Source organism: Lactuca serriola, chromosome 5, assembly GCF_051521515.1.
Source record: "Lactuca serriola cultivar US96UC23 chromosome 5, Lser_US96UC23_V15, whole genome shotgun sequence".
Classification (NCBI taxonomy): domain Eukaryota; kingdom Viridiplantae; phylum Streptophyta; class Magnoliopsida; order Asterales; family Asteraceae; genus Lactuca; species Lactuca serriola.
The window spans coordinates 351,421,655-351,436,036 of record NC_136412.1 but is presented as its reverse complement, the minus strand read 5'-3'; the positions used below and the strand labels follow the sequence as shown (position 1 = coordinate 351,436,036).

Sequence of the window (14,382 nt, the reverse complement as noted above, 5' to 3'; positions counted from 1 at the left end):
TTCAGGGCTGAGATTGCTGCGGGCCAGGTCGGGGCCCGAACTCCCTCGTTCCGGGAGTTCAAGGCGTGTGGGGCGCCGAAATTTTTCGGGGTCAAGGACCCCATAGTCAGTCGACGCTGGATAGAGGATATCGAGAATGCCCCGCGCACGAGTTCATGCCCGGATGCGGCAACGGTTGGATTTGCTTCTTGTATGTTGAAGGATGAAGCCCGAGATTGGTGGGGTGAGGTTACTAGACAGGAGGGGCCAACCATGGTGGCTGAGATGTCATGGGGGGAGTTTGTCCGACAATTTGATTTGGAGTTTGCACCACCCATTGAGGTACAACGACTGGTGCGGGAGTTTCATGGGTTACAGCAGACCACTGAGACTGTGGTGGAAATCACCGCCAAGTTTCGGGAGCGAGCTTTGTTGATTCCACGGTATGCTACTTATGAGGAGATGAGTCGAACCCGATATCATTCCATGTTGAGGGATGATATTCGAGAGTTCGTGAGTTTTACAAGGTGCAAAACCCTGAATGAGATGGTGGAGAAGGCCCGTGAGAGGGAGATGGAGTTGGAGTCCCTCACGAAGCAAAAGACTGAGCAGGTGCAGGCAGCAGGGGCTCAGGCTAAGAAGCCTAAGACCTCTGATTCTTCGGGTAGGGGCCAGCAGGGTCAGGGCCGGTGTGTGAAGTGTGGGAGGTCACATGGAGGAGCATGTATGGGTCAGGGCACAGTGTGTTATACATGTGATCAGTCGGGCCACGTGAGCAGGGACTGCCCCAAGAAGGGCTTGATATGTTTTCATTGAAACCAGACTGGCCACAAGCGGGCCGGTTGTCCTAGGTTGCAGGGAGGGGGAGGAGTAGTGGCGGCGCCCGCGCCGCCACTATGAGGATTACAGATGGCCGCCCTGTAAAGGTGGAAGCTCCAGCGGTGAAGAGCCGCACATTTCAGCTGACCACCGAGGAGGCTCGGGCTGGACCAGACGTTGTGGCTGGTACGTATCTATTATTCTCTGCTCATTATGATTTTTATGGCTTATGTATATATATTATGATTGTATAGGGACCTTTTTGGTCAATGGCATGTCGGTGCATGTGTTGTTTGACTCGGGTGCTACCCGGTCATTCTTATCTCTTGCACTCAGCAAGAAATTTCGGGACGTGTCAGGAGCTCTTGATTCCCCACTCGAGGTAGAGATTGTGGATGACCGCACCGTTAGTACTGCGAGGGTGTATCGGGACTGTGTGTTGAATGTGCTTGGAGAGAGGTTTCGTGTCGACCTAGTCCTGATAACGTTGCGAGGGTTGAAGGTGATTGTCGGGATGGACTGGTTGGGGGCCAATGGGGCCATGATTGATTGCGAGCGTCAGTTGGTCAGGGTTCGAACCCCAAGCAGGGGAGAACTGGTTATTCACGATGAGAGGGACTCGCAAGGACCAAGCCTCTGTTCAGCTGCGAGGGCTCGGAGGTTTTTACAACAGGGTTGCATGGGATTTATGGCTTATATCTCGGATATGAGGGTAGAGACCGCGACGGATGTGGGCAGTGTGCCAGTTGTACGGGATTTCGGGATGTTTTCCTCGAAGAGTTACCAGGGATGCCTCCGGAGAGGCAGGTAGACTTTCGTACCGACTTGGTGCTGGGTGCCACTCCAATAGCAAAGACACCATATCGGTTGGCACCACCGGAGATGTAGGAGTTGTCTATGCAACTTCAGGAATTGCTAGACTGTGGGTTCATTCGCCCGAGTAGTTCCCCGTGGGGAGCACCGATCCTTTTCGTGAAAAAGAAGGACGGATCGCATAGGATGTGCATCGATTATAGGGAGCTGAACAAACTAACGGTGAAGAATCGTTACCCGTTGTCGATGATCGATGATTTGTTTGATCAGCTTCAGGGTGCGTCTTGGTTTTCCAAGATAGATCTTCGGTTTGGGTATCATCAGATGAGGATTCGGGATGAGGATATATCGAAGACGACTTTCAGGACTCAGTATGCGAACTATGAGTTTGTGGAAATGTCGTTCGGACTCACCAATGCCCCAACAACGTTCATGGACCTCATGAACAGAGTATGTAGGCCGATGCTGGATCGTTCGGTGATTGTTTTTATCGATGATATTCTAGTTTACTCTAAGACCAGGGAGCAGCACGAGCAGCATTTGAGGGAGGTACTGGAGACCCTGAGGGCGGAGAAACTTTATGCAAAGTTCTCCAAATGTGATTTCTGGCTGCGGGAAGTTCAGTTTTTGGGGCATGTGATCTATCAGGAGGGAATTTCGGTCGACCCAGCCAAGGTGGAGGTTGTGATGCGATGGGAGGCACCGAAAAATGCCTCAGAGATTCGTAGCTTCTTGGGTTTAGCGGGCTACTATTGGATATTTATCCAAGACTTCTCCAAGATCGATGTGTCATTGACCCGCTTGACCAAGAAGAATGTGACCTTTTGGTGGGATGAGGAACGGCAGATGGCATTTAAGACCCTGAGACGGAGGTTATGCGAGGCTCCGATTCTAGTGATAACTGAGGGGTTGGATGATTTAGTGGTGTACTATGACGCATTGATTTCAAGATTGGGTGTGGTATTGATGCAGATGGGGTATATGATTGCTTACGCCTCAAGGCAATTGAAGCCCCACGAGGCGAATTACCCCACGCATGACTTGGAGCTGGGGGCGGTGGTGTTTGCCCTCAAGATCTGGAGGCACTATTTGTATGGTGTGCGGTTCACAATTTATACTAATCACAAGAGTCTAAAGTATTTGATGGATCAGTAGAACCTCAATATGAGGCAGAGGAGATGGTTGGATGTTCTAAAGGATTATGATTGCGAGATTTTATACCATCCAGGGAAGGCCAACATGGTGCCCAACGCATTGAGCCGCAAGACAGCGGGTTCCCCGATTAGGGACATTTGTATGAGGATGAATATAATTTCGCCCTTGTTAGACATAATCAGAGAAGCCCATATTAAGGGTGCAAAGAAAGAGAATTGGAAAATGGAGAAAATTCGGGGTCAGTATCCTTTATTTGTTAAGGATATCCGCGGTCTTTTGACGCGGTGCAGCCGAGTATGGGTGCCAATATCAGGAGCGGTGAGGCAGATGCTATTAGAGGAGGCGCATAAGTCCAAGTTTTCGATACATCCAGGTGCAACAAAAATGTATAGGGACTTGAGACTGAGTTATTGGTGGCCCTGCATGAAGCGGGAGATTGCCTGGTTCGTGGAGCGATGCTTGACCTGTAAGAAGGTTAAGGTCGAGCATCAGCGGCCTCATGGCAAGGTTCAACCGTTACCCATTCCCATGTGGAAGTGGAAAGAGATCACGATGGACTTCATTACGAAACTACCAAGGACAGCGAGGAACGTAGATTCCATATGGGTTATCATGGACAGACTGACAAAGAGTGCCTATTTCGTCCCGATCTCTGAGAGTATATCCGCGTAAAAGTTGGCGGACATTTATGTTCGAGAAATGGTGGCTACACACGGGGTGCCAGTGTCAGTGGTTTCTGATAGGGATGTTCAGTTTACATCAAGGTTCTGGAAGAAGTTTCATGAGGAACACTCAACTGCATTTTAGTACAGCATATCACCCTTAGACTGACGGTCAGAGTGAGAGGAGGATCCAGACACTAGAGGACATGTTGCGTGCATGCGTGCTAGAATTTGGAGGGAGTTGGGACACGTACCTCCCATTGGTAGAGTTTTCATACAATAACATTTATCATGCCAGTATTGGTCACACACCATTCGAGATGTTATATGGACGGAGGTGCAGGACCCCTGTGTGTTGGGACGAGGTTGGACACCGGGTTATGGGGAGCACTGAGGTAGTGCTCAAGACCACTGGGTTAATCCAACAGATGCGTAATCGGTTGCGAGTCGTGCAGATCTGTCAAAAGAGTTATGCAGACCGACGACGCTCGGATCTCGAGTTTTGGGTTTGTGATTTCGTATTGCTGAAGGTGTCTCCCTAGAAAGGGATTATCAGGTTTCAGAAGAGGGGTAGGTTGGGGCCTCAGTTCATAGGCCCGTTCAGGATTACAGCCCGAGTGGGAAAGGTGGCATATCATTTAGAGCTTAGTCAGATACATAACACCTTCCATGTGTCTCAGCTTCGGAAGTGTATTGCTGACGAGACCGCAGTTGTTTCCCTGGACGACATCCAGGTGGACGGGAGCCTGAATTATGTCGAGAAGCTGGTTGCCATCTTAGATAGGAAGACAAAGGTTTTTCGCAACAAAGAAGTGAAGTTGGTGAAGTTGCAATGGCAGCACTGGAAGGGCTCCGAATGGACGTGGGAGCCGAAGGAGGAGATGCGGGATCATTACCCTAATTTGTTCATAGCTGCGGACTTCGAGGACGAAGTCTAGTCCAAGTGGGGGAGAGTTATAACACCCAAAAATCAAGTATGTCTTGGAACCCTAAGGAATTTATTTTTTTACATGGATGGTCCCTTAAGTACGCTGGGCGTACTTAAGTGTACGCTTGGCGTACTATGCATGGCTGGTCGCGAGAAGAATTGTGGTACGCTGGGCGTACCAAGCCTTACGCGGGGCGTACGCACCAGAGGTGCAAAACCCTAATTTTCGGGCATGAGGCCTATTTAAATGATCTTAAGTCCCTTGGACTTAACCCTAGAAAGCCTCCATAGCCTTAGAGTGTCCTTATGCCCCAGAGAACCTTGTGAGATCTTTCTTAAGCTTAAAAGAGTGCATTTGTGACCTTTTAGTGTTCATTGCAAGAAGAAGAAGTGGTCAAGCAAGTTTGGATAGTGTAGGTGCTTCAAGATCCTACATCAAGCTCACCTTACAAAGCTTTTGGAGGTAAAAAGCTTGCACCTTTCCATATATATCCTTAGATCTAGCTAGGGATTTCTAGTTTTGCCCATTTGGTTGGTTTTGGACCTCTTTTGATTAGTTATGCAACTCCATAAGATGAGGATGGCAGATCTGAGGTCCCTTGGTCGTTTAGAAGCATAAAAATGGGATCTTGATGGATGTTTAGGTCTCATGCATGGATTAAGGACCTTGGAAAGGTCTTAATGAAAGTATTGGGCGTTTTGAGGCATGCAAGGGCATAAAGTTAGCAACTTTATGCCTTAGGATGTTTTAGCAGACCTAGATCTGACTTTTGGTCGTAAGGAAATCGAGCATTAAGCACTTAATGGAGAAAGTGCTTAAACTGGTTAAACGTTGGGCGTAACCAGTTGTACGCGGTGCGTAGTCCCCAAACCCTTTGTACGTTGCACATACCAAGATGATACACTGGGCGTATGCAGCAACAGTTGGGCCCTAAAATGTTTTGGGCCTTTGAGCCTTTGGGCCCATTTAGTTGGTGGGCTTGATTGAATTATGTGAATTAGGGGCTTAACATTTTTTATGGGCCATGGATTTAATGGTTCAGCCTTTTGGGCCAAGAGACCCATTAAAGATTTTGGACTTGGACTTTTAGGCCCATTAGCAAGTATAGGGTATTTGGGGTCTTGAGTGAGAAATTGGAGGTTTGGATTTCCCCCTTAGTTAATTTAAAGCCCTAATATTGTTTATGTTATTATTATTATTCAGCTCGGGAGATTGCGAACTGTTAGGAGATCAGTATTTATATTCAGCAGACTGAGGTGAGTCTCCTCACCAAACCAATGGGTCTAAGGCACCAAGGCCGGCCCATTATGTGATTATGATATATGTGTTAGACATTATGTGATTTGATATGCTATGTGATTATGTTTGTACGCAAGACCTTGGAGGGTTCCCAAGGTACTTAGGTGTAAGACCTTGGAGGGTTTCCTTGGCATCCTTGGTCAAAGACCTCGGGGGGTTCCCGTGGCATTGGCCTAAGACCATGTAGGGGTTCCCATGTCACCCGGAGTAAGACCCTGGAGGGTTTTAAGGGCTTCCTTATGTGATTGGCATGCAAGGTTTATATGTTTTGGTTGGCTGTTTAGCTTGTATGATATGCTATACGTGTTGAGTGTGAGTGTGCTCTGGGAACTCACTAAGCTTTCAAGCTTACCGTTTGTGGATTTGTTTCAGGTACATCTGAGCCCAAGGGCAAGGGCAAGGTGTGATGCCGCGGCGTGCACTCTATCTCTCATTTACTAGTGTTTTGGGACGCTCTGATGTTTTCCTACAGAAGATAATGATGTAATGAATGTGAATTTGAAAACAAATGTTTTTGGAAATTTATGGTTTATGCAAATGGTTACGATTAATTAAAAATGAAAATTTTATTATGAAAATCGGGTCATTACAAAAGATCTTGTACATTTTAAAACACATGCATGATGCAACTATGAGTGGTGTGTTCTTAAGTGTCATCTTACTTACCAGTTCCTAACAAGCATGTTAAATAGAGAGGTCAACTAATAAAATGGTTGGTGAGTTCACGGTTTTTCAATAGTACCATAAGTTGTTTAACTCCCTATTTCGGATCATTTCGTAATTCGGGACCGTAACGCACGTGTTTCGAGGCTAAGCATTGATGCGATGATGTAATAGTTAGGGTCAACAAATGTAACTCGTTTTGAAGTAATAAAAAAGAATTATTTGAGTATTATGTGAATTTATGTGTTTTATACATGTTTATAATAATATAATAAACCCGATATCTATGAAGAAAGTTGTAGGGGTAATGACAGGTATTCTGAAGATATAAGGAATGTCGAAATCCGAGTTATAACGAAGAAGTTATGACCTGTCGAAGTTTCACGACAAAACCGGCACGACACTGTGTGACGAAAAAAGTGAGTTTATGATAAAGTGATTTTTAGCCTTAAGGATCTAAATAAAAATCATAGTATACGTTAAACCGAAAGCGTGCATAAAAAGAACGCCCAAATCTGACTTCGTATGAGGAAGTTATGAATTTTCTAAGATTTGGCATAACAGTGTACAACTCGGAGTTCGAATTTTAGATCGAGCGATTTTTAGCCAAAACAACCTAAACGAGAATCTAATATCTCGTCAATAGGAGCTCAACGATAAAAAAGACAAACGAAAACGGACGTCGGACGACAAAGTTATGAATTTTCAACGGACTTTTCTTTGTCCAGCCTGTTAAAAATATAAATTTAAAAATAAATCATAAGTAGCTGACGGAGTCTAAACGAAAGTTGTAGAGTACGTATCTACCTACGCATGGATATAAGGAACGTTGAAAACGGAGATCGCATGCAAAAGTTACGAATTTTAGAAGTCGAGGGTTTAATTTGCAAAGTTGTGTTTGAGGGAACGCCTCGCGTAGGAAAAGGGAACGCCCCACGTTCGCAAAGACTAAGCCTCTCTTTGGCCACGTCACTCCATCCGATGACTGAAACGTAATGTACAAACCTCGCTACCCACTCTTACGCGCTACGTATGCAGGTACACCCCAGAGGAACATGCTACGCTCCTCGCGGGAACGCATTGCGTACCGAGGCTTCGGCCTATATAAGGAGGTGCGAGGCCAACCTTATTTCTCACACCTCTTACTCATTCTTTCTCTCTCTACTCTCTCTAAACCTCCCAAATAGCCCCAAGCCTAGGAAACCTCCCTAGCACTAGAGAAAAGCCCCGAAGCGCCCGAAGGCTCCGAGAAAAAGAGTTTTTCGGTTCGGAACTCTGCCCCCGCAGAGCCTGGTTTTCAGGAAACCTCCCGGCACTACTAGAAAAACAGCCTTTTACGACGCTCATTGCGCGTCGTAAAACGCTCAGACGACGCGCAAATGCGCGTCAAGAAAGGCCCTGTCATAAAGAGAGACGACGCACATTTATGACGCGCATTTATGACGTGCATTTACGACGCGCGGTTATGACACGCAATGCGTATCAAGGAAGGCCCTGTCATAAAGGAAGACGACGCGCATTTGCGTGTCATAAGCTTACGACGTGCGTGTTTATGACACGCAATGCGTATCAAGGAAGCCCCTGTCAAGAAAGGCCATGTCATAAATGAAGATGACCCACATTTTTGCGTATCATAATTTTAAATGTTAAAAAAAAATATTATTTACAGATTTACTAATTTTCAAATTAAATTTGCATTTAATGTCTCATAAAAAAAAATACCATATACAAAAAATACAATCCATTGCATAAAATACCATATACAAAAAATACAATCCATTAAGAGGTTTTCCCTAACTATATAACCTAATACTACATTGCTATAAAGGGGCACCTTCTTGTTTCGGTAACTCGTCATTAAGCTGTCTGAAAAAGCTCTAAAACCCTTCATGTATCCAACCAATCATCATGTCTCTTAGCTTCAATATCGATCCCAACTCTTGATCAAGAACAACACGGAAATCCTACACAATAATCATGTTAGTTGTACAATATCAATATCAACTAATTAATAATACACAATTGTAAATATTACCAAAAGATGAGATCCTCATATACAAGCAACTTATAAAGTTATAATATGCACTGATTAAATAAGAGGAAACAGAAGATACAACAAGTGTGGTCAATATGTTGACTTTATGCTTCTTCAGCTAGAACCTGATTCAGATACAACAAGTGTGGTCAATATGTTGACTTTATGGACATAAAATATTGATTAAAAGTAATTAAAAACTTACCATGGGTGATTTTGAAGGAGAAAAGTTCCCCTTTTTGTACTCCCTACATAAAAACTGAATTGGTAAAATATCAAATGTGACATAAACCCTTAAATCAAAATACATGGCTGAAAAAAAAATCCACCTAAAGGATGAGAAGGTATGAGAGCATACGAAAGATAATGAGTAGAGTCACTCTAGATTACCACCTGAACTACTCGAAATTATTTGCAATATATTTTAGTTAATAATCAACAAAGACTACCTAAAATACCAAAAATAACTTCTAATCATCATAAAATGTGAAACATCAACATTGGTTATATGTGGAATTAAAGAAAATTGGAACGCACCTCCAAGCTTTTGAGCTTCCTTGATGACATTCAAAGCAAGTGTTGTCTTGCGTGATCCCTCAACAATTCTTCCCTGTAATGTACAGTTTGGTTGTTATTATTCTAAGGTTCCGAGTTTGGTTGTTATTATTCTAAGGAATCAAATCATAATAAAATGAAGTTCAAAAATAAAAATTAAGTAATTTAAAGTTTTTATATCATAGTATATATACACTAAAGTATTTTGGTTTTTTATCATATATGATGAAGGGTTGTTTGTCTTTTATTATATAGAAATAAGGGTATTTTGGTCTTTGATAAAAAAAATGAATGGAATTCAATTCCTTCCACCCTTCACTAGGAATATATGGTAAAATCCTTCAAACATCAGATTTGAAGAATTTCATCCATTTAATTAAATTGTTTTTAATTTTCATAATCTATGAGTGTATTATGGTCTTTTAATAATAAAAAAAATGAATGGAATTGAGTTCCTTCAACTCATCAAGTTTCAACCGGTTTAAAGCAAGATACAGTGCCCTCTCTTCATACTCTTTCATACTTCATAATTTCCAAAAAAAAAAAAAGTTAAATCAGAATATTTCACTTCCATCCCTTAAGGTTTAAAAAAGTAGTCAAAACCAAACCCGTTAATCATTGTTATTACTTGGCGAACCTGTTAACAATCATATCCTCACCAACTCCAGTGGCTAAGCAGAGTGAACCAGCAACTCTATTGGCCTTTTGATCAATTAGTTTTTATTCATCTTTTTGCATCATACTTTATTCATCCATTAAGCACAATGACAAAATTGCCCTTTGACCAAAAATGTTAACAGACCAGACCTAGAAGGCTTCCGGTTGAAATCAATGTTCTTCAAGGCGAGAGAAAATTTGTTAAAGACAACAAGTCTCTTGGAAGCTTCCGGTTGGATGGAATTCCTCATGCTCCATGTGGGGTCCCACAAATTGAAGTCAAGTTCGACATTGATGCAAATGGTATTTTGTCTGTCACTGTCATTGAAAAGGGTACAAGAAAGAAGCAAGATATCACCATTACTGGTGCTAGCACACTCCTGATGATGAGGTATTTAATATTATTGTAAATTGTAATGTAGGATCTGTTTCTTTTTCACTTATATTTATTTTCATGGCTAAATATATTATATAATATGATGAAATAGGTAAAAAGAATGGAGAATGAAGCTGAGAAGTTTGCGAAAGAAGATAAGGAAAAAAGAGAAGCCATAGACACAAAGAACCAAGCTGATTTAGTGGTTTACAAGATAAAGAAACAGCTGAAAGAATTGGGAGAGAAGGTTCCTGCTACAGTGAAAGAGAAGGTGGAGGAGAAGCTTGGGTTGCTGAAGGAGGCCATATCGGGTGGGTCAACATAGACCATAATAGATGCCATGGGTGCCCTAAATTAAGATCGAAGACTATGGAATCATATACCTGAATTACAGTGGGTGGGTCTGTTGTTAACTCGAGACAACTCTTTATGGAACTAGAAATCTGACACGATCATAAATGTACCACAAAAGGAAAACTTGATATGTGCTCTAGAAGTCTACAAAAAAACATGATAAATGTTCAAGAAACATGCAAGAAAGAAAAAAGGAAGAGAGAAACCCCAGTTTTGTGAAGAATGCCACTAGGATCGGTTATTGCTATCCAACCAAAGCACCAACCTGGAACAATCCATCGTTTTGATAATGTCCCAAGCGTCATCATTGGTGTTTTATCTCCAAATACTCCCATGGGGATGAATGGGTTTTCTCCAAAAAAACTTGGTAGGCATAGACTTTGTCTGATATCACTAAAATCCCAAGTTGTCTTGCTTTTTTTTTGTCAAAGGGTAGCCCCTGCAACCACTAGAAACTTGATAAGGCTACTTCCGCTTTCTAAAATTATACAAAAATACTAATTAGAAGTACAGTTAAAACTATACATTGAATTCACATATCATACAAATCAACACAAAATATTGGGACGAGATTGGTGAAAAGATACTAATGAAGATCAACAGAGCACCAACCTGACTATATGCAGCTTCAAGTTCAACTACTGGTCTAGTTTAGCCAGTGGTCTAGTTCATCCCAAGTAGAACCTGAATACTGCAGTCCTTTTGTTTAGCAAATAAGAATACAAAATAGTGTTTGGCATGATGGAATTGAGGAAGGAATGGAATCGTTAATTCCATTCCAGTGAAAGAATATATCACTCCAGAATTACCTCATCGGTTGCGTTAAAACACCAGTGGTCTAGTTCAGCCAATCCTTCTTTCACATACTCACCATTGCTAAACGAACAGCACTCACGTCTCAAAAGTAGACTGCATTTTATAAAAAAATAAAAAAAGCGCAAAGGCCCAGAATCATATTTTATATTCACATCAAAAAAGAATACACTCTACAAATAATAAATATATACTTGTTACATAGCTAAACATTCACAAACGAGAATATTTGTGAGAAAACTTTACGCACCAAAACCGGTGGAACCTAAAAGCATTCACAAAAAGGTTAGAAATAGAAAAAAATAAAGAAACACAAAAAAAAAACAAAAATCACACTAACATTATTTGTTTTTAGAACATTCAAGAAACTTCCAAGACTCTTCATAATTCCTTGCCAATGAGCAATCATTGTCTGTTGAGCTGAATTGGAAACCGTACGCGATGATCCTTTCACCAGGTTTGCTCTCGAAATTCTCTGTGCCTTCAATGTGAATTGTGAAATTACCATTTAGTCCATTGCTAATTACTTAACATGAATAGATTAAGTAAAAATTTTGAAGAAGTTAGCTACCTGAATACACATCCTGAGTAACAAGGATATTTCTTTTTTCAAATTATCTCGAATTGTTCCATATATCTTTTCAACATATGTTGTTAACTGTTGCTTAAAAAGAAAAGTTGGATACTTGGCTTCCACTTTGGTATAAACAGCTTCAACTCCACTACTCAAATCACCATCCACAAATGAAGGAAGTTCGATTCCTTGAGGGGTCCCACAGAAACTCTAACCAGAAAATCAAATTTTAATTTTAGTATCTATATTATATATATATATATATATATATATATATATATATGTTGAATCAAATCGATTTCATGAATCAATCCTGGGAATCGAATAAAGAAGAAGAGGACCGGTGGTGATGGAAGAAAAAACGATCGATTGAAGACATTGAAGCGATTGATTGAAGATAGTTAAATAGATCTGAGGATAAAAATATCAAGAAAGATTACCTAAAACTTTGAATCAACAATGAAATGAAATTGAACCGAAAGGTGAAGAAGGTGCGACTTCATCCAAGTTCTCATCATCATTTGAATCATTTAGGGATTTAAATCTGGGTTTTTCTATTTGGCATTTTAGGGATGATGAGCTAGGGTTTTTCCAGGATGATGATGTAGGTAGGGTTCGAAATCAAGTTGAATAATTGGGGATTTATATGAATGAATGAAATGTGAAGCAGCGATTTTCATGTTGAAAATTTTGTGAATGAATAAGAAAATGATTATGGTGAAAAAGAAGGGAGGGAGAGAAAGGTAGGAGAAAGGTAGAAATTCTGGATCAATTTCATGAGGTTTGACCACTCATCGTAGTTATCTTCCATCCCTAAAGTCACCGGTGTGGCGTCTTTTTTCTTTGGAGCCACTGTCATTGCCCTATTCTTTCCCTTGAGCCACCATCTCAAATCTTTTCAGCATGTTTGACGTTTTCTAATTTTTGGGGAGATCGAAATGGAGAAATTGAGATATTACTTGAACCAAAGAATTCTGAAAAAAGCCCTAGAGTGTGATATCCCTAAAGCTTCATCAAGCCAAACCATGGAAAAGAGAAAAGTAGAAACGAAGGAAGATGAGAACAAGGCGGGGTTTTCTAATTTTTGTGGATTTTCATATCCTGCTGAGCTCTTAAAGGTTGAAAACGCGCGTTCCATTAAAATTTATAAAGCGACATTCTTAGACGACACACATTTTATTATAGGTGCCCTCCGTGTTTTTTTTATTTTTTGTTTAGACACTAATTTAAGGGCGCACAATAATGCGCGACATAAATCCTTAAATTTTTTGAACAGATGACACTTTTTTAATATCACTCTCTTTTGCGTAACATAAATCAATGAGTGTCGTGGTTTGCGCGTCGTAAAATGGTCTTTTTCTTGTGGTGCGGTTTCATCAAAGGAAATCTTTTTTTAAGAAGCGAAGCGCTATCCAAGTTGGAATCACCACTTTATCAAGTGAGTGCATAGTTACTTTCATGTTATACATAGATATGGAGTATTTTATATAAATTACGTGTTATGTGTGCATATTATTTGTTCATCTTGAGATCTATGATGGATGAAAGATTTAAACTTTTCTTTGTTTTCAGATCTAATCTGTATATGCATTTTTTTCAGATCTAATCTGTATATGCATTTTTTTTCAGATCTAAACTTTTTTTTTCTTCAGATCTGTACTTTATATGTATTTTTATCTACAAATATGTTGGGTAAAACATGGGTAGATGAACTAGTTGATGAGTGATGAAATGAAATGATGAGAGGCCTCGATGTTTACAATGATCCAGTCATCTAGCGGAGTATAGATAACGACCACAGACTATTCTAGGCAATCCAATGGAGCGCTAGCAGGCTCGCAACATGTAGGTATTTATTTGAACTACGTGTTCACCAGATGTACTCCATCCCGCCATGGTTGCCTTATTTGACATGTATTGCAAAGGAATCCCCTAAAGAAATGTTGTCCATCTCGATGAAAATCCTTAGGCTAGGTCCATTATAATAGATGCTTTAGGGACGTAAAGTGAGGATAACGGGAACGGGTAATATGGTTGAATGATTTGATGAAAATAATAAACTTATTTATTGTGGGTTGAAAACCCTATGTGCTCACCGGGCACCCCAGCCTGACCCACTCAGTTTTGGTATTACAGATAGTAACACAAGACCATGGATGTGATGATCTGATGATAGATTATAGATTATAGCCCGGTAGTAATAAATAGAACGTTGTAAGGCGTATGTTGTTTTTTAGGCCAATTTTGTTTCTTGGCATATGTTGTTTTGTTTATGCTTTTGATTCGTATTGACAATGACATCTTGAAGTTTGTAATGTAATGAAAACACATTTCTTCGGAAATGCTTTGATAAAACATTATCGTATGTTCTTTTGGGAACAAATTCCGCAACATTTTTCTTTAAAAGTATATTCTGATTTTCAAATAAAGCATAAACAAATCGGTCTTTTCTGGCCGCGAAATTGGGGATGTCACAGTTAGTATCAGACCATTAGTTTAACCGAACTAGGAATTTGTAGAATTTCTAGACGTAAACTTAGAATGCTAAGCGATGATCGTGAGGTGAGTGTCTACCTTATTTTAGACACGAGCACTAGTTTATTTTAGGAAAGATGCCTAAAATGTTTTTATGTGCTAAATGCTTTATGTTTTCGTTATATGCTAATATTTTTTTCGGATCTATGGTCTATTGCCGACCA

The 14,382-nt window shown here is 40.8% G+C and overlaps 2 pseudogenes; one reads left to right on the top strand and one right to left on the bottom strand.

Annotated features, from left to right (window-relative positions):
• The first annotated feature begins 875 nt into the window (after positions 1-875).
• On the top strand, positions 876-10,300 carry LOC145051123 (stromal 70 kDa heat shock-related protein, chloroplastic-like; annotated as a pseudogene).
• Positions 10,301-10,942: 642 nt separating this feature from the next.
• LOC145051122 (myosin-11-like) lies at positions 10,943-12,542 on the bottom strand (annotated as a pseudogene).
• Between the last annotated feature and the right edge of the window lie 1,840 nt (positions 12,543-14,382).